Source organism: Rhipicephalus microplus, chromosome X, assembly GCF_043290135.1.
Source record: "Rhipicephalus microplus isolate Deutch F79 chromosome X, USDA_Rmic, whole genome shotgun sequence".
Lineage (NCBI taxonomy): Eukaryota > Metazoa > Arthropoda > Arachnida > Ixodida > Ixodidae > Rhipicephalus > Rhipicephalus microplus.
The window spans coordinates 313,389,447-313,408,038 of record NC_134710.1 but is presented as its reverse complement, the minus strand read 5'-3'; the positions used below and the strand labels follow the sequence as shown (position 1 = coordinate 313,408,038).

Sequence of the window (18,592 nt, the reverse complement as noted above, 5' to 3'; positions counted from 1 at the left end):
CATGTCAATAATCAAATCCGCTCCAAGTACTAAGGTATATTTGTTTTCATTTACAAACCTCAAATATTCATCTAGGAAGTGGAAAAGTTATTGATGCTGCCGTGGGGAGGTCTATAGAAAACAGTAATGAGAGTTTTTTCAGATTTCAATTCTGTTTCTATTGTCCACTCAAAATTTCCCCTCAAAACATGGACAATTTGGTTCCATTTTCTGTGCTTTTTATTACAATGTTTTTGATCCAGTGGCCAGATCTTGATTATTGTTGCTAATGCAAGGTTATGAGTGCCACATACATTAAAACCAATATTATAAAACGTCTAATAAAGAAATATTGCTTGATCAAACTGCCAAAATACTGGGGTTCCCAACCATGACTGTAGTGAAAACGTCTACAGTTGCTGACTGATATGTCAGACCTGGCTGAGACCACAATATATTCCAAATATTGTACCCCTGTCACACGGCACGTGTAATGTCATTCGCAGCGAATGATATTCCTCACGGTTGTTGTGAAATCTTGCGTTCCCCGTCTAAACAGTCATGTAAAATGACATTTGCCATTGATTTCGATGTTTACGGGCAGGCTGAAATGACACCGCGAAGTTGGCGCATTTATTTACATAGCATTGTCCAGCTGGTTCAACATGTATTGCGATGCTATGAAACAGCATCAGTAAAAATGAAAATACTGAAACACAATCAAAGCAAAACTACCTTAAAGCCACTCACAACTTGCAGACGGCAATATTTGGAACCATGGCAACATTTGGAACTATGACAGCATTCATAATTTCGCGATCGCGATGAATGATGATCAGTGCAATCGAATATTATTTCTCTCCTGCTGCTGCGATAGAAGCATCAGAAACGACTGAACGCCTCAAGCATGTCATTGAAAAAAATATCACCGATGACGAGGAATGTGTAGCTGCAGCTACACTCCAATTTGTTTACGTTTGGCTTCAATTTGGCCGGCGATCAACAGAGAATAGTGGTCACCAATTATCCAAGAAAGAATAATTGGTTTGAAAACACTCTTCCTAAACTGGTGTCCAACACTTGCGTGTGCATTTTGGTTATAGCGACAACGGCAACGCTGCACCAAACAGCGAGCGTTTTTAAATGCTGCCTACAGGAGGTTCTTTAGCATTAACTCAAAGTTTGGGAAAGAGAATATAGGTGCACAAATTGCTTCTATTATCGCCTTCTACGTTCAAAAGTTACAAAAATTTAATAACCACCTTTATTAAACATCTGAAAATCCTTTACACTTGCTTTAAGGTGTCGATTTTGTAACCTCCTTCACGAGCCTGTTGACGAGAGTACACATGTCACGCACGCTTCCACAAGTTCAGTGAAAACCTTCAACGGGCAAATGTCATTAGGTGTGAAATTCATTCACTGTGCCCATGTAGTAGCCACGAAAATGACATTAACACCTAATGTCATTCGCAGTGAATGACTATACAGGTGCCGTGTGACAGGGGTATGGCAGTCCAAAAAAAAAAGGTCAGGACGTGATTGATAACAATGCTAATTTAGAATATAGCAGCCAAAAATATCCCCAATAATGCCTTTTGTCATGCTGTGCTTGGGGACGAGCAGATTTGGTTGAACATGGGCTACGATAACATCGTGGGTGCATTGGGCAGCACAATTGGTGGCTCCATGGCACCAATCCCACAAATTATGATGCTGGTCGCAAAAATGGTCATGACACATCAAGTATGTCTGTTGGGATTTAATGATTGGCTCTCGGTTTCTTTTAACATGCACTGACATTGCGAGTACTCTAGCCTCCAGCATTTCGCATCCACCAAAACGCTGCTGCCACGGCCATGACCAAAGCTGCATATTGATTCAGGTCAGTATCAAAGAATGCACCATAACCACCTATTGCTACTGAAAGCGACAACGACAGAGAACATGTGACATGCAGGACCGCTCAAATACACTTGACACACCACCAACATGACCACGTGCGAAATGACAGAACCCCCCCCCCTAATAACCTATTGACTTATTGATGATCCCGATAAGGCTGACTGGATGAATAAGGTTGCACCCTTGAGATCCGGCAGCGGCTCATGCCACCTAGCCATGATAGTACATAGTAAAGTTAAGTACTATCACTGTGTATTGAAGGATTAAATTTCATTCGTGCCTTGATTGTACCAACCAAATATTTCTGGTTATTTCTACCCACTTAGTCTATTTTGCCGTATTGTCCCTAAGCCTCATAGTTTTATGAATTCTGCTCCGTTGTCTTGGACTATAGAAAGAAGCCCTTTACAGAACTTTATAAATTGTTCAGCCATTTCCAGCTCCTCCCCACACGCACTACATAACGAGCGTACGCTTTCATCTTTGGATCAGTATGTCTTGGTCCACAATACTCTCGTCCTGGTTTCAAACAGCAGAGAACTAACCCAAGAATTATCATCGATCTTTTCTCTTGCAATTTCTTGTGCTTGAATGTTTCGTAGATGTCCAGCGATAATTTTGTGAGATCTCCCATCTTCCACATGCCCCTTCATGTTTCATTCACCTTCTTTTTAACCGGTATTCTTTTAATTGGTCTCCTGCTGTTGTCTAAATACCTTTTTTGCTCCCATGATGGCTGCATGTGTTCTCCGAAAGTCCGGCTCCAAGTTTTCTTAGGCACAGTAAAATTTCCGAAAATTTTATTACCATCAACAGAGCGTTCATAACGCATACGTCCTGACCGAAACAACCTTCTTCATAGGATGCACTAGAGCAAAACCAGTAGAGCATGCAGTCTCACGTGTCGTAAAATTGAGGAAGGCAACGCATTCAAATTTCAAAATTTTAACATTTGAAAACCCGTGTTGCCAACAAAATGAACTTGAAAAAAAACTACAAAAAGAAAGTGATATCACGGAAATCCACCAATTACGTTGCAGGATACATCAATTATTATTGCGCTGAACGATCGTTCAAATTCAATGGCTCCTACTTCATATCCATGACGTTGTAATCGAATCGCAAACTACCATTCGAGTGTTGCAAGTGCCACCCAAGCCCACTTTGCCTTAAGTAGAGCCACAAAAAAGAGCTACGTCAATTTCGTTCAAAGCCGCAATATGATTGCTCGTGATCGCCTACGAAAAGCACAAACAGTGATAAGGCCTAGCCTACCATTCGGCATGTGGTCGTTAGAAGTTTGTACAATACAAAATGAAGATTTATTATTGAAAAGATTGCACTCAAGCACTGATCCAAAAGCAGCGTATGGGGTACAATCAGGGATGGAAGTGCTGCGCCAATAGAGCCATGTTGCGCCAATGTGACCTGCTGCGTGAAACCACGTATAAACAGAAATTTGCACGTGCAACGCCACAATGAGTCGAGCTTGTGCAAGTCAGCGTAATGGAAGCAAAGCCAAAAGCTCACGTCAAAGAGTTGAAAAGCTTTCAAATTCGTGGACGAGGTAGCAAACGGGATATTGACGATGTTTTTCCAGACAGGAAGCTCAATGCACACATAACGAGGACGCGTGTTCCATACGGAGCGTGCGCGGCCGGCTAGAGTTAGGAGCTATATGCCTGCGCGTCGGTTCAATTACTGTGACGCCCAAGCAACCGTCTTTCTTCCTCACTTGGCGAGCCTGCGAAATGGGCGCAATGTTGCCGTAGGCATCTTTCCGTGGCTATCTGCTGTGGCCATCAGCCGTGCTCATCTTTTCTAATTGAACTTCAAATTTACCCTTTCTCCCTCATTACCGCTGATGTATATAAATCCCTGCAGATCTTTTTTGTCGGTCATTATTACTGTATATCTACATACATCAATTTTGGTAATGACTGTTAACATGTTTTCCTTGCTTGGAAAATGTGAGGCTGCAGCTGAGACCACTCTCGTCTAATTTGGCTTTTAATCCTTGTAGATACAGTGGAACACGGCTTGTAGGACTTTCAGGGGCCACGCAATAATGCTGTGTATAATACAGGTGGGCATTACATAATGGTAAAAACTAAGATGATAGACAGTGACACTAAGCCTTGCCCAAAAAATTGGTACAGACTGCCTGAATAAGCTCACAGCAGGACTTTGTGCCTCTGCACGAAAGTACAATAAATTATTCTTGCCAGTGGTAGCTAATCGTAGCATTACATACTAGTTTGAGGAGGTGCGAGTGAATTGTTATTATCGATTTATTAGAAAAATCGAATACAACCCGCATGTTTTTACCAATAAACAAGGTCCTAAAATTGCCTGCGTGTGAAACAAAAACCATATTGGCAACAGCCTCCCCTTGTAAGAGTCGGGCAAAGTGTTATTGCTATCACATAATCGCAAGGACCACGAGTTTGCATAGAGTGCCTTCGTTTATGACTAAGCTGTGTGCGTTACAAATTGTTGGCTTCTGAACTGCAACTATTAATGTCCAGCTGTTAGTATGAACGTCAACGTCAAGTGAAAGTAATCTTGCACGGTGAAAACAGCTGTGTCGCGCCCTAGTGCGAGTGCAAGGCTATGACTGCAAATGCGACAAAGGCCGTAGACCAGCTGTATGTCGACTAGGGACCGTTTCCATGCACCAAACATAAGAAATATAAGCTTTTCAGCCAGCTGATATATTCTGTGTGGATAGAGTTTGACTAGGTAACGACCTCGGATGCATACGTGAATGATTGAGTCCTATACAGAAGCGCATGAACTCCCAAAAGAAATTTCAATTTTGATAAGACATCCTGTCTCCTCTCAACTTTTCAAATCATCAATCTATAGAATGCAAGTTCATATTTTGCACTCGCCAATATTTAGTTGACGTTTGATTCTAGCAATTGTGCTTTTTTTCGCAGATAGAATCTGAAACTCTTCGTAAGGTGCGGGGTCGGCGTAAAACTGCGTCGTATAACAGGGTTTCCAATACATCATTTTTGTAGGGATTTTGTCGGGGCCAAACCAATTCGTCATAAATGGTGGGTCATCGTGAATCCAGGGGACATTTAATTGATATTATACTGTACAGCATAAATAACAAAGGTTCCAAGGGACTCTCTTGTCAGAAAAGTGCGTCCCATTGACACTTTTGCCCAGACAAGAAAGATTGGACACGACCTATGATACTGGAAGCTTGTGTGTCTTCTAATCCTGAAAGCCACACAACTATGGCAGCCACTAAGAACCTAACTCGACCACACCAACGCAAACTTCAACACGCCAACTTCCAAAATTGAGAGGCAAGGGTCAAATTAAGTGATTCAGCACAAACAATTACACTTTCAGAGATCGGTTCGTCCAAGTAATCTTTCGCCAAAATGCATTTGAGCTGAGAACCTTTACAGTTCTTTTATGAAGTCTAAAATATCCAACAATTCCACATTTTTGGAGTCTAAAGAATCCGTCGGCTACTGTATATGAACTGAGAGTAATTACAGTGATGGTTTACTTGTGATACCGTATAAAAAAGTTTTGTTTAGCACCCGCAACGACCTAGTGTAGACAACGCACAAGAGGGAGAAAGAATGCACATGCATTAAACCTAAGAAAGATGCATGCATTTTCACTTGTAGTGGATGCGTACGTTACATCTTAGCGCTTACAGAACACCCACTACGGTCGTTGTGTGCCTTACCGGCAGCTCTCACACGAGATCATGATCTGCCGAGACCAAAAGAGATAAGAAGACTGCAACATACAACGGTACGATGGTCATGGCAGCGAATGAAGTCCTTGGCAGTGCCCTTGAATAAGAGCATAAATAAGTAACCTGATGTCCATTGGTGACCATGTGCAGTGGATTGTGATCGCTGCTAAGCTGGAGCTCAACTTACGACGACAAAAATCTAGGAACCAGATGTTGACACGACGCACCACGGCGAATTTTGGGATGTTGTGGGGTCTCGAAGGGGAGAGTGCCACGCTCCAGCAGTGAACGGACACAGTAGACACGGTCGGACTGAACCGAAATAACAGATGTATTTAAATGCTTTACATCAACGATATCGTCAGCCAAACTAATACACATGAATTGTGATCAACAACCTTAAGCAACCTTACACAATATTACCATTCAATCAATAACATACCGAACACAAAGTAGTGTGAAGGTGGTGCAACCAACTCCCGACTCCCCACTAGGGCCCACGACAAACGACCCGCGGTGGCGTTCCACCACGGACACGCCGCAAGAGACAACTGTTTGCGCTAACTGCTACACACCTGAAAGGACCGCGCACCTCTTATATGCCGCCACCCAGGCTGGCCGCCAGACATAACCACCGGCACCACCGCACAAACCATAATGATGGTGGTGGTAATAAACGCTCGCGAGCACAACGCCACCTACCGCTTTATAGTTGTGAACCCTAAATGCGTACTATGCGCAAACCACGTGCGCTACGAGGCGCAAACATTACAGGGGAGTGTTCAAGTTTCTCAGTGCTATCAGTGTTGTAATGGTGATAACCCTGTGTCTGAACCTAATGAGTTCAGCTGCACTCTAGATTTAGGTTATGGCGCATTGTAACGAGTGTTTAATTTTCTGTGTGCTTTTCGATCCTCTTCAGGAAGACATTGAAGGAGAGGTTATATTTGTTCCCATGATACATCATTCCATGCCAGGTATGTCCTGATCACAATACTATTTGGCATATTCTGGCATCATTTATAAGAAAACCTGCTGCTTGTTTCTGCACTGGTTACGCCATGGGTCAGCATACAGCGTTGATCATTTGTAGGTAGGATGTTTAAGGTCACTGAGGTCACTTTTGACTAGTGCGTGGTCATGCTACTTTTTCAAGCCTAAAGCAAATCCTTGGGAGCCTTTAAAAACCCAAACATAGCAGCTTTTTTTGCTAAAAAGTTGTTTAACGTTTAATTTCTTGCAGATTTTGTGTAATGCAATGCAACCGATGTTTCTTCTGCATAGCTAATTGTGATCATTCATAATGAAGGACGTGTTGAGTTGCTTGAGAGGATAATGAAAAATACTTAGTCATATTCTGAAAGTCCGCTGATGGACTTCGTCAGCCTGCCACTAGTTATGTAAAAATCCGATGGTGGATGCTTTTTGCTGAAAAAGAAGTGGGTTCGGACTGCCTCCTTTACTATTTTAAGTGCAATTCCTAAATAAAATTAGCAGGATCCACTAAAAGGCTTGTGATTGCAAAATTTGATACGAGGTCTGTTAGAAAGGTATCCGACATTATTTTTTTTGCGAGCACCCCATGTATTTGAAACAAGCACGCTTGCATCAGCCAAACGTCGTGCGCATTCGTTTATTTTCTTCCCGCCTGCCAATAGTTTCAATTGCTAGGACGCATCGTTTGAGAGAGGTAGTGCGCAAGGCTCTCATTAGCTTTTCATTGCAAGGAAAATGACGGAGCAACTGCAGCGGCATTATCGCATCGAGTTTTGCCAGAAACTGGCTGACAGCCAATCAAAAACCACTGGTAACATCAAGACTGCTTTGGGGATGACGTTATGAGCCGCACACAGATTAAGCAGTGGTACAACCATTTTAAAGAGTGCCACACATCGGTGGAGAGCGAGTCACGCTCCGGTCGGCCATCAACATGCCGAAATGCCCTGCAGGTCACTGCCGATGGGAATACGGTGGTGATGCAGGACTATCGTGTGACTATCCAGGAAATGGCAGAAGAGGTGGGCATCAGTACTTTCTCTACACATTCCATTATGACTGTAGATTCGGTCATGAAGAGAGTTAATGCGAAATCGATGCCGCAACTGCTCACGGTTGAGCAAAAGCAACTTCGTGTTGAAGTCTCACAGGACATGCTGGATTTCACAAGCAGTGACCCAAGCTTCGTTAACACCATAATCACAAGGGACGAGTCTTGGGTGTGTGCGTATGAACTGGAAACTAATTGCCAGTTATCACAATGGAAGCATTTCACATCAACAAGACCAAAGAAGGCCCACCAAGTGCACAGCAACGTCAAAGTAATGCTGAGTGCTTTCTTTGACTCCCGCGATGTGATACACCACGAGTACGCACACCGGGTCAATCATAGAAAAGTACTGCGTGGATGTCTTTCATCGCCTACGTGTTGCTGTTGGACAAACCATCACGACAATAGTCCTGCACAATTCTCACACTTGGTTTAGACTTTTTTGGGAAAAAGGCAGACTCCTGTGTTTAAATGGGCTCCTTATTCTCCTGATATCGCTCCCTGCGACTTGGTTGTTGCACGAACTCAAGAGGACATTGAAAGGGGAGCGACTTCAGACAAAGGAGGTCATTACGGGGCAATCACATCTGAGCTAAACTCCATTCCGAAAGACGCCTTCTCAGAATGCTTCCAACAATGGCAGCACTACTGAGAGAAGTATGTTGATTCCCAAGGGGACTACTTTGAGTGGCATTAGGGTTTGAACGCTCCATTTTTGGCAGTGTTTTTCTTTCACCAAAGGTCACATAATTTTCTAAGAGACCTTGTATATGGTCACTCATATGTTGACGCTAAAACCTATTTGATTCTTGTTAATCAAGACGGTCTAGTTCTAAAGGATGTTCTTTTATTAGGCAATGGAAATTTAAAAAAAAAACGAACAGTAATGCCTCAGTAATTTTTGCTGGTATACTCTATCGAGGTGTAAACGTTTTGTTGCACTTATAACATTGCAAGACAAATTAACAATATTGTTGAATAACTTATAAATTATTGATTTTAGGACATTGGTTTTGTAAGGGAAAGTTGTAATGTGTGCCAATTCTTATAACCCATCACTACGGCATTCATGGCATACCCAGTAGAAGTCGGGAAAATTGTGGATATTTCGAAATATTTGTCATCAAACATTAAGGGGGAAAATGGAACCGATTGTGCTTGGCATAGCCTTTGTTGCACGAGGTGAGTACTACACATGACAAGGATGCGATGAATTTCGAATCAAGGCACATCAAAGCAGAATATGGTCAGGAAAGTTGACAAGTATTCTGAAATACACAAGTAGACCACTTATTTTTCAGGTGTCATGTGGTGCATATCTGTTTCAATCTATACACAGACGCAAAATATTATTTCACCTGTCAGCAAATTGCGACATAGTGGCTGCACCTCAGCTTTACTCTTCAGAGAAAAGAAAATCATACAGTGGCTACTTCCCAACCATTACCCTTATGAAATATGCCAAAGCAATTCAACTTATACAAATGTCAATTATTCTGCAATTCTTCTACTTCCCACTTTTACGGTAACTTCACATATAAATAAAGAGTGGAGGCAAATCACCTGTCTCGCCAAACTCTCATATCAGCACCTTACAGGATTAGAGACCTCGAATTCAGTCGCTAGGCACCCCGTGCCAAAATGCTTCCTGGAACATTGCATCTTCAGTTTCATCGTAACATTTATATTTACGGTAAATTCAAGACTGTGATCACTGGAACAAATGCTACGAACTTTGATTGTAAGGTCGCAATAGCTGGTGCGTGTGAAATCGCTGCATGCAACACATCGATAAACCCCTCTACGTACAGCGCTCTCAATGCCAAGAGGCTGTGCAATTTGTATTATTACGTGATATGCAATTTAAGAGAGTTAGCTTCCAGCCATATAACATAAAATATTGTTGATAGCACTATATTTGTATTGCTCTTGTGCTGAAACTGTTTTGTATACAGTCGAACACAGATATATTGAACTCGAATGGAATAACGAATTAACACGATAGATAAAAAAGTCGATATAAAAAATACAGGCCTCGAGAACTCACCTGTAGTTGATAAACACCTACGATAGGTGCCTTCAAGAATGACAATGAATTCCGCACACGCGCCACAACAGAATAATTTATTTGCATGAAAGAAGTTGCCTATTTTGGTCTGCTTCTTTGTTTTTGAAATGTTGAAGACACTAGTCTTATTCATATCGAAGCTGTCCAGGTGCAAAAGCCTGGTTCCCTTATTGTAACTGATAAAACGGCGAATGGCGCCGATTGCTGCCGCCACTTCAGTGGCGGAGTACCCTCGTGGAGCCAGAACCTCGTCTGGACGATCCTCCTCGTCACGTGCGCTGTCAGCCTGGCCATCCTGGGTCTCTGCGACAGCACTTTCTATGTCCTCGAGAGTGTGGCTCGCAACGACCTGGACACTGCAGTCCACTTCTTCGAAATCGTCCGCAGACACTTCGTGTGGAACTCCTGCCAAGAAGCGGGACGACAACTTGCGAAACGCGTCCTTTATGCACTCGACGTCATCGTCTTCACCGGTTTATGCAAGTTCCGCCGTCTCCAAGACTGCCTTGTGGAAGTAGCTGACGGCTGTGTCCGTCTTCACGTCTCGCCAGGCGTTGAATTTTTCCGCGGGAGAAAACTTAGCGGAGATTTCTGGCCCTTCTTCGTCATCTACTATTGGATGTCCTGGCTGCTGACAGCTTCGCTTTCCCCAGAACTGGTTTTGTCAACTATGTTGCAGCGCTCCTTAAATTAGAGAGGCCACCCAGTGTTGTCGGCAAAGTTGTTTCATTGAGTGCCGCGGCAAATCATTTGGCCTTGGCAATGAGCATCGGAGCCATTCACCGCAATATTCTTCGCACGCACTTCTAAAAACTAGGCATCTCGACGTTCGCTGTTCCACCGCCATTGCCTTGATATCTGCTCTGTTCTTCAACAAGGTACTCAGAGTGCTCTGTGGTATACCAAAGTCGTCTGCGACGGTCGAATATTTCTCGCCCACCTCAACACGCCGAATCGCCTTCAACTTCATCCCAAAGTCACGGGGTTGCACTTCTTGATGCTGGCCATAGCTACAGGAGAAGTCGACAATTCAAAAAGTCTGCAGTGGCTTTGCACACCCCACTCGCAAATGAGAAATGCTGCACATGCGGTGGTACGTAGGCAAAGCAACAACGGAAGCAACAAAGTGCTCGCGAGACGATGGCCACCTGCAAGGGCCACATCAAAAGACGTGAGCTGTGGTTGGCTGATCAAAACTCGCAAAACAGCAACAAGAAATTAAAAGGCAAAAAAGAAGGGCGTCGGTTCTTTCGTTCCTGCTCTTGAAGCCGACCGGTACGTGGTGAAAGCATCAAAGAGGAAGAAATAAAAAATAAGAAAAAAAGTTTGTTCCGCAGGGTAAAGACTGTGCAGTCCGCCACCTCTCGCCCTTATTATTTTTTTCAAGCGTTTCGGTTTTTTGCGCAAGCGTGGTGCCGCGTGGAGGTCGCCGGGCGCTGCGAGTGCCTAAGCGCACGTTCCACATGGTGCGGAGAGCTGCACTGCAGCGCAAATCGCGGGGCGTGGTGAGGGCCGAAGCGCGCCTTCCAGCTCGCGCGGCGTTTGATATATCTGAATTCGGGTAAAAATACCTTTGATATAAACGTGCGAATTTCTATACTTTTACAAAATAATTTCAAGGGGATAACTTAAGAGTTCGATGTAACTGAAAATTCTATATATGGGGGTTCGATATATCCCTGTTCGACTGTATATGTATAACTTCATGGCAGCGTTCCAAAAATGGTAAGAAAGATAGTGGTATTGGTGTTTAAAAGAAGCGACAACGGTGGCATCAGGTTTCCGTAACAGCATAGTATATACGACAAGTGCACAGGATTTCTCATCAAGTGCACGCGCATATTCTCGTTCATTTCTCTAGCATGCTCTTTTGTACGACACTTATCAACTTGACGATTTATTGTACATGGCTAAAAAAGTCAGTTGCACCACAAGAGGTCAGCAACGAATGCGATAGCAACAAATTGTAATTTTGTACGGAATGAGGCTGAGAGTGAACTCTTTTAGATCTGATGTGGCGTAACTCTACGAAACACTGGTGTAAGAGAATACAGCCACCACAGGAAGGTTTAACCTTTTTTTTCATAGTCTCTTCACGATGAGAGCACAGCACGTCACAGATAATTAGAGCTGCCCGCTGATAGCTGCCGAGCCAATGCACGTGTCCCTGATCACGACCACGCCCTAGAAGCAATGTTTACAGTTGCTACTTTAGAAATGTCCCTCCCCCCCTCAAACGTCTTTCCATGTTTGTTCATGACTTTCGGGGCATTTCCTCTCCGCTTCGACAAGAGGCCTCTTAATGGGGTGATGTTATTGTATGCGCCCTCTGAGCAATTGAAAGGGGCCACCTTGTTTGATCGTTGTTATTTCTTCTTTACTGTTAATTTTACACTGAGCATTGTCATTTTATTGGGTTTTAGGTTTACAGGGGGCAGGTGCCTTGTCAGTCTTTTATGCGTTTAGGCGGTTCCCATGGACAGATGTACTTCCTCTTCTTCTGCGGAAATAAATTTCAGTTTTATTCAATCTTTGCTCCAACCGCATTCGTCGGCCCTGCTCTCGCGCTTTTACATCCGGGTAAGGTATGTTCTCAATTTCAACTTTTTCTGGCAAATGACGGTAAAGGCCAAAACCCGTCAATTGTATCCACATAACTGCTATGCCAATGATCAGACTATTGCACAATTCAGCTTGGTGTTTGGAAATGTGGCATTGTACAAATGGTGCTCTTAAAGTGCTGTGGTATGGGGCTGCGTAATATATAAACGTTCCGGCTGCTGCAAACGTGCTCGGAAAGGCATTTCTAGTGGCTCCAAGGCTGATTTAAAATATTGTGCATGCTTCAAACCTGCTACTAAAGGCAATTTCGCTCTCTCCCTGAACTGATTTCAAAACCATGTGCTCTGTTCCAGCTCTGCATAAAATATATTTGTGCTTAAACAAATGGTGTGTTGGCTGTCATAATATTGTTATGAAGAATCCTAAGTCCTCAAAAATGTGATGGCACGGAAAATATTGTGTTTAATTTGCGTTACGTAAAAAGTATTGGCTGGTTACAATTGACACATCTAGTTCCCTGAAAATGGGGGCTCGTTATTGTAAGTGCTGTTAAAAACCTATTTTGATCAACATACAGTTTTTTAGATTCGTGTCCAGCTTGCCCAATACTGGTGTTATCAGGGTATGTGCATGGCGTCACAAGACAGGCAGGAAAGCCCAATTGAAATGCGAGAGAGATTGTGTAAGCATGTATATGCAAAAAACAGTTAACTGCAGCTAGTATGATGAAGCCACACTTAAGAGATATGCGTCTACAACAGCTCGCGCCTGGTCTTCCACCCACGTTGCTTAGGTTTTGAACTAGTACACGACAAACCACTAGAGCGTCTGCTAACTGGTGCATGTGGTTTGTTGTAATCATAGTAAAAATCTTGTAAAAAAACAAGCACATGAAAGGTATGGTGTTAAGACTTCACAAGGCAAGACTTACCGTAAATTTGAAAGAGGTGCAGTGCGATTGCAAACAATCTGTGAAAGGAGGTAAGAAGTTTGAAAGAAAACATCTATTTTTTTATTTTTGCTCAAGCTTTTGAACTTTAACGATGTTTATTTTTGACATTCTCACCGGCACTCAGTTCTACAAAAGGCTTAAAAAGAAAAAAAAAACGTAACAGGGCCTCTTAAACACTGTGGCATTACCACAGTGGTTACCAGGCTGCACAGGAGCAGTGTTGAATGAAGGCTTGTGATGTGTTGCTTGTATTCATCTGATAAACAAAGGATAGTCATGCAAACAATGGCACAAAAAGAACGGATGCTGAAGAGTGTGTTGAACGTGCCTACATCTTTAGAGGTGAAGTTTTAAAAACTAGCTCAACTTTTTGAAATCATGCTACTGATGTTTGTACTCTGGTCAAAGTAAGCATTGTAATGTTTAGTTATAATTTATTGTGCACTATGCAAACATGCAAACACTCCTCAGTAGACTTGTGCTGGTGATAGTGCACCACCTTTTAGCAGAATGCCCACTCCACCTAGTTGGAGTGGGCATTCTGCTAAAACTATTGCTTGCGGGGCTCTTTTAGACAACCTAGTACATATTCGTTTCCAAATAAATTGAGGACACATCTTTCGAGGTAAGCACTCGAGATGATTTACAACTGTGGCATCGATTTTTGATGTGCTGCTAGGTGTCACTTGGAATGACATTGCGATTATCTGTATAGTAAATATTCAACAATAGGCTAAACATAAAGGGCTGCAGTCTACTACAATGGTGGAGTGGTCATGGTGCTAGACTGCCGACCCGAGGATGGCGGGTTTAATTCTGGCCGCTGCGGCCGCATTTCAATGAAGGCGAAGTGCTAGAGGCTTCTGAGCAGTACGATGTCAGTGTACATAAAAGAACCAGGCGATCCAAATTTCAGAAGCCCTTAACTTTGGCATGCCTTATAATGAGAGTGTCAGATTGGTACATAAAAACATACTAAAAATCTTGGAAAATTTTGCGCCGTATGCGGTGGGCTAATTGTTTTACTCTTCCTTGTTGCAGGCCCATTCCGACACCCAGTCAAAGCAGGGTGGTACGCCAAGAGCTAGATACCATGCTTAAAATAAAAAGAAAAAAAGAGCTAGATACCATGCTTAAAATAAAAAGAAAAAAAAATGGGGTGAGGACCGAGATGTTTTCCTGGGAACTTGTGGATGTGCCGGGCTAAAACAACAACATGAAGCCGAACTTGCACGATCTACAGACAAAAACAAGTAGCATGACTGTTCAAAGAGTTTCTTTTTCATTTTTTAAAGTAAACAGAATGTATGTGTGTTATGTGTTTTTATAATAACACTTCGAAGTCAATTTCTTGACTTGTCATTTGTGTTAAAAAAATATAAAAATTGCAACTCAAGATGACTGAATAAGATGAAGAGAGCAAAAGGGTAGGTCTTAAAAGTTACTCCTCGGAAATCAAAAGTAATGGACAAAAAACTCGAAAGAGAACAGCGCTTTGAGATAGGTAATAGTGCACATGAAGTGGTAAATTATTATGTCTACTTGGTAGAGGTAGTAACCGCTAAGCTGAACCACAAGTCTGAAGTAACTAGAAGATTAAAAATGGGGTGGAGCACACTTGACAAGCACTCAAATCAGGACTGGTAGATTGCCACTATCACTCAAGAGGAACGTGAATTACAGCTCCAGCTTGCCAGTACTTACTTATGGATCAGAAACCTGGAGGCTTACAACCAGGGTTCAGCTTAAATTGAGGACGAAGCAGTGAGCGATGGAAAGAATAATGATAGGTGTAACCGAAGTGGATCAGGTATAACCGGAGTGGATCAGGGAACAAACTAAGGTTAAGGATATCATACTTGGAATCAAGAAGAACAAATTGACATGGGCTTGGCAAGTAGCACATAGGCAGAATAACCGCTGGTCATTAAGGGTAATTGACTGGATTCCCAGAGAAGGCAAGCGTGTTAGGGCTACACAAACTTGAGTGGGGAGGACAGAGTTGACTGGCAGAACATGGAAGACGCCTTTGTCCCCTCAGGGGACGTAGTCAGGCTGATGATGATGATGGTGATGATAAAATATAAAGGTTGTACACACAGTTCAGTTGCCCGATGTGCAAAAGTGCAACCTGTCTGCTTATAAAATGCAGGCCCAGTAGGCAGCAAAAAGTGCATGCCTTGAGGTTTGTGTTGTGTAAGTTTGCAGCACATTTATTTTTACTTGCGCATTGCAATTCTGCAGCAGTATGTGCAGCTTCTACTGTTTTGCATTTGTATGTTTCTTTTGTAATCATATAAGTGTCATTCGGTAGAAAAAAGAGAAGATCAGAAGCGAGTGTACGCTACAAAAATGTGAAGTTGAGTATGCTACTACGCATTCGAAAAATGTTTCATAACTAGCATTTATCTTCAAAATGATAAAGCGATAGCTTTGTTTTCAGCTCGGTCAGAAGCCAGCAAACGCATTGCCCTTACACTTTTTCAGGCACAAGTGTGGCTCTGTTAGAATGTCACTTTACTTTTTTTTTCAGCAGAACAAGCCATTTCACAATCCTGCAAGTTAAAGAACCCCAGGGGGTAGAAATGTCCGGAGCCCTCCACTACGGTGTCTCTCATAATCATATGGGGGTTTTGGGACGTTAAACACCACATATCAATCAATCATTTAACAATGCTAACTCTCTGAAACCTGTCGCGAGTGTTCGGGTGCTCACTCACTTCACGTCTTTATGTTGTGCATCACAAACTGAAAGTGTCGGAAATGTAAGATGACGGGGCTGGCTGCCGGCTATCTATCATGTTTTGGAATGCGAGTTGTTCAAAGTTTTTCAGTTATGCGAGTAGTTCAGGAGGTAATATATGATCAGCCTTATAGATGCCCACTGCAGGACAAATACCCTTCCTAATGACGTCTGATTGACACAAGCTTGTGTAAGCCAGTTCCATATCAATCTTTAAACTTTTTTGTCAAGATACTCGCAGAACAAACATCTTTGTTGGTCCCATACCCTGGCTGGCTACTAATGGGGCCAGCCGTATGTTTACCCACAATAAAACCAGATAAACGTGATGTCGAAAAATGATAAGAATATCTAGAGAACCGAACAAAGAAAAGGGCAGATTTAATTCAAGGGGCAATGCAAGCGACAACCTATGCAGCATTTCATGCTTTGAACCTAGCATTGTGAGGTGAATAGATGTATTTGCCTAAATTGAGCAATTTTGTTTATATGGCCTGGGGCCAAGGCTAAGCATGTCTGCTACACTGGCGTGTAAAGGGTAGCTCATGAACGTTATTGTTACTGACATTACAACACAGACTCCACTTTCATTGCAAAGAAATTTTCGCAGGGGTGTATTATTGCAAGTATAAGTAGCAGTCAACAGCGTATTCGACAGTGATATTCCGAGCTACACCAATGAATTCCCATTCAGAGATATGAAAATTGCCTATTTTGAGGATTTTTGCCTGAAAAAATTGACAAAATTCCTCGCGAAAACCCCTGCACAACAGTACTGATTCCTTGCCCCCATGCATGCACACACTTATTATAATTACATGTGTTTCACGTACGCAACTTTTGAAATCATTACTAGCACCTCCACTGCCACACATCAAAAGCATGACTTTATTAATTCATATACTGTATACACTGAACTTTGTGGGCTTCAAGTCTAACACTACTAGTGAACTAGAAATCGCTCCACGTAAATATTAGAAAGAAATCTCAGAGGCCATGCTAGCGTGGTGCATGCGTCAGAAACGATTACAGCAGTTGAAGGCGCATTGTGACTACTAATTATTGGTCGACATAGGGGAATTTACCTATTTCTGAATATCACAGAGACTGTACTCTTCCCTTTGGCTCAAAACGACCAGTGAATATTCCCCGAAAAAGGGGAAAAACTTCCGCACGGAACATCACTCGTATTCGAAGAAATATGCGATATTTCGTTGTTACGGAAATATTGTTCTGGGGTATAGGGTTTTGTCGCAACAAATTCAAAGCACTGTCGTGGCTGAGTGATAGAATGCCGTGTGGAACTATTTGTTTTGATTCGCGCTTGAGTCGTAAATTTTGTTTATTTTTCTCATCGCAAGTTTTCACACATTGAAAGCGCTTTCTACGCCGGCGTTGGATTTTCCGATATCTGGGTTGATATAGATTGATAGAGATGTTGAAAGCAAAAAAAGGTGCAGGGTTAATCAATAAATCGTAATGTTTCCGCCTTACGAGTAATCGAGTAAACGTCTTCAATTATTTTATTACGGCAATTGCCATGCTCACCCAGAGTGTCTACCGTATTCTCAGACTTTCTAAGGCTTTCCGTGATAACTTAAAGTAAATTCCATTACTGGTACGTCAGCTTAGAAAACTGCGCGCGCTGGAAGCAGACCCACGAGTGGTAAAAACCCTGGGCAATCTTACAGAACAAGTAAATAAATGTACTGCCAATGCTAAGAATGTTCTCCGCAGGCGCAGTAAATACGAAAAAAAATATGTATATATGGCCTAAATGATACCTGCGAACCCAAGAATTAGCAAGTTGGATGTTTGGCAGAATGAAAACACGCGAGTTAAAATTAACCGCAGCTGAAAGTTTGAAGGAGCTCACAGTACTCCAACAACGCCACCAAAACTGCTATTAAATGTAGAAGCGGCGCCATCTCGTGGCATCTGTGTAAAAGGAGGACACCTGAGCCCGGCCGGATCAGCCACTAGAGTATTTTCTAGTTCACTATAATGGTTACAGCCAAGGCCTTTAGGGCGTGGTTTGGACTGGATTAGATCGACCTTTATTTACTGACTTTACTCTTTAGGATGTTGATTGGATTGCATCTGATGCGACCTGGATTCCTGTATTTACTATTGATTTGCATCCCCCCAAATTGTACAGCTCTAATATATATTTTTCAGCAAAAAAAATAATTACTATATACTACTCGTCTATTCTGTGCACCATGCGTCGACAATAACTAACGTCACGAAAACAGAGCCGCACCGCGTACTTTCCCTCTTTTTTCTTTTTTTTGAGCTGAGAACATGCATGCTGATGTTTTATTGTTTTATTTCTCTGAGCTCAGACGCTCATAGTTTGACAAAGTCCTCAGATGCCTGCAATGAAAGATAGGGGTCACGCTTAAAACGATGACATTCGAACATGTGCTGGCAAGAAGGAATCGGTATGGTCACAACAGCTCCCTTGATTCCACAGAATTATCACAGATGCGGGAGGGTTACCTTCGCTTGTGTACTCTTCTGTCGACATAACGCTAAAACTAATAACAGATTCAATATTACCATCTCCAGAAATTGAAACAGAAAATTTAGATGATGTTACCCAC

At 42.5% G+C, this 18,592-nt stretch overlaps 1 pseudogene; it reads left to right on the top strand.

The window, feature by feature from the left end:
• The window catches only part of LOC142775309 (eukaryotic translation initiation factor 4E-1A-like), a 48,656-nt pseudogene extending 42,064 nt beyond the window's left edge, over positions 1–6,592 (top strand).
• Positions 6,593–18,592: the final 12,000 nt, after the last annotated feature.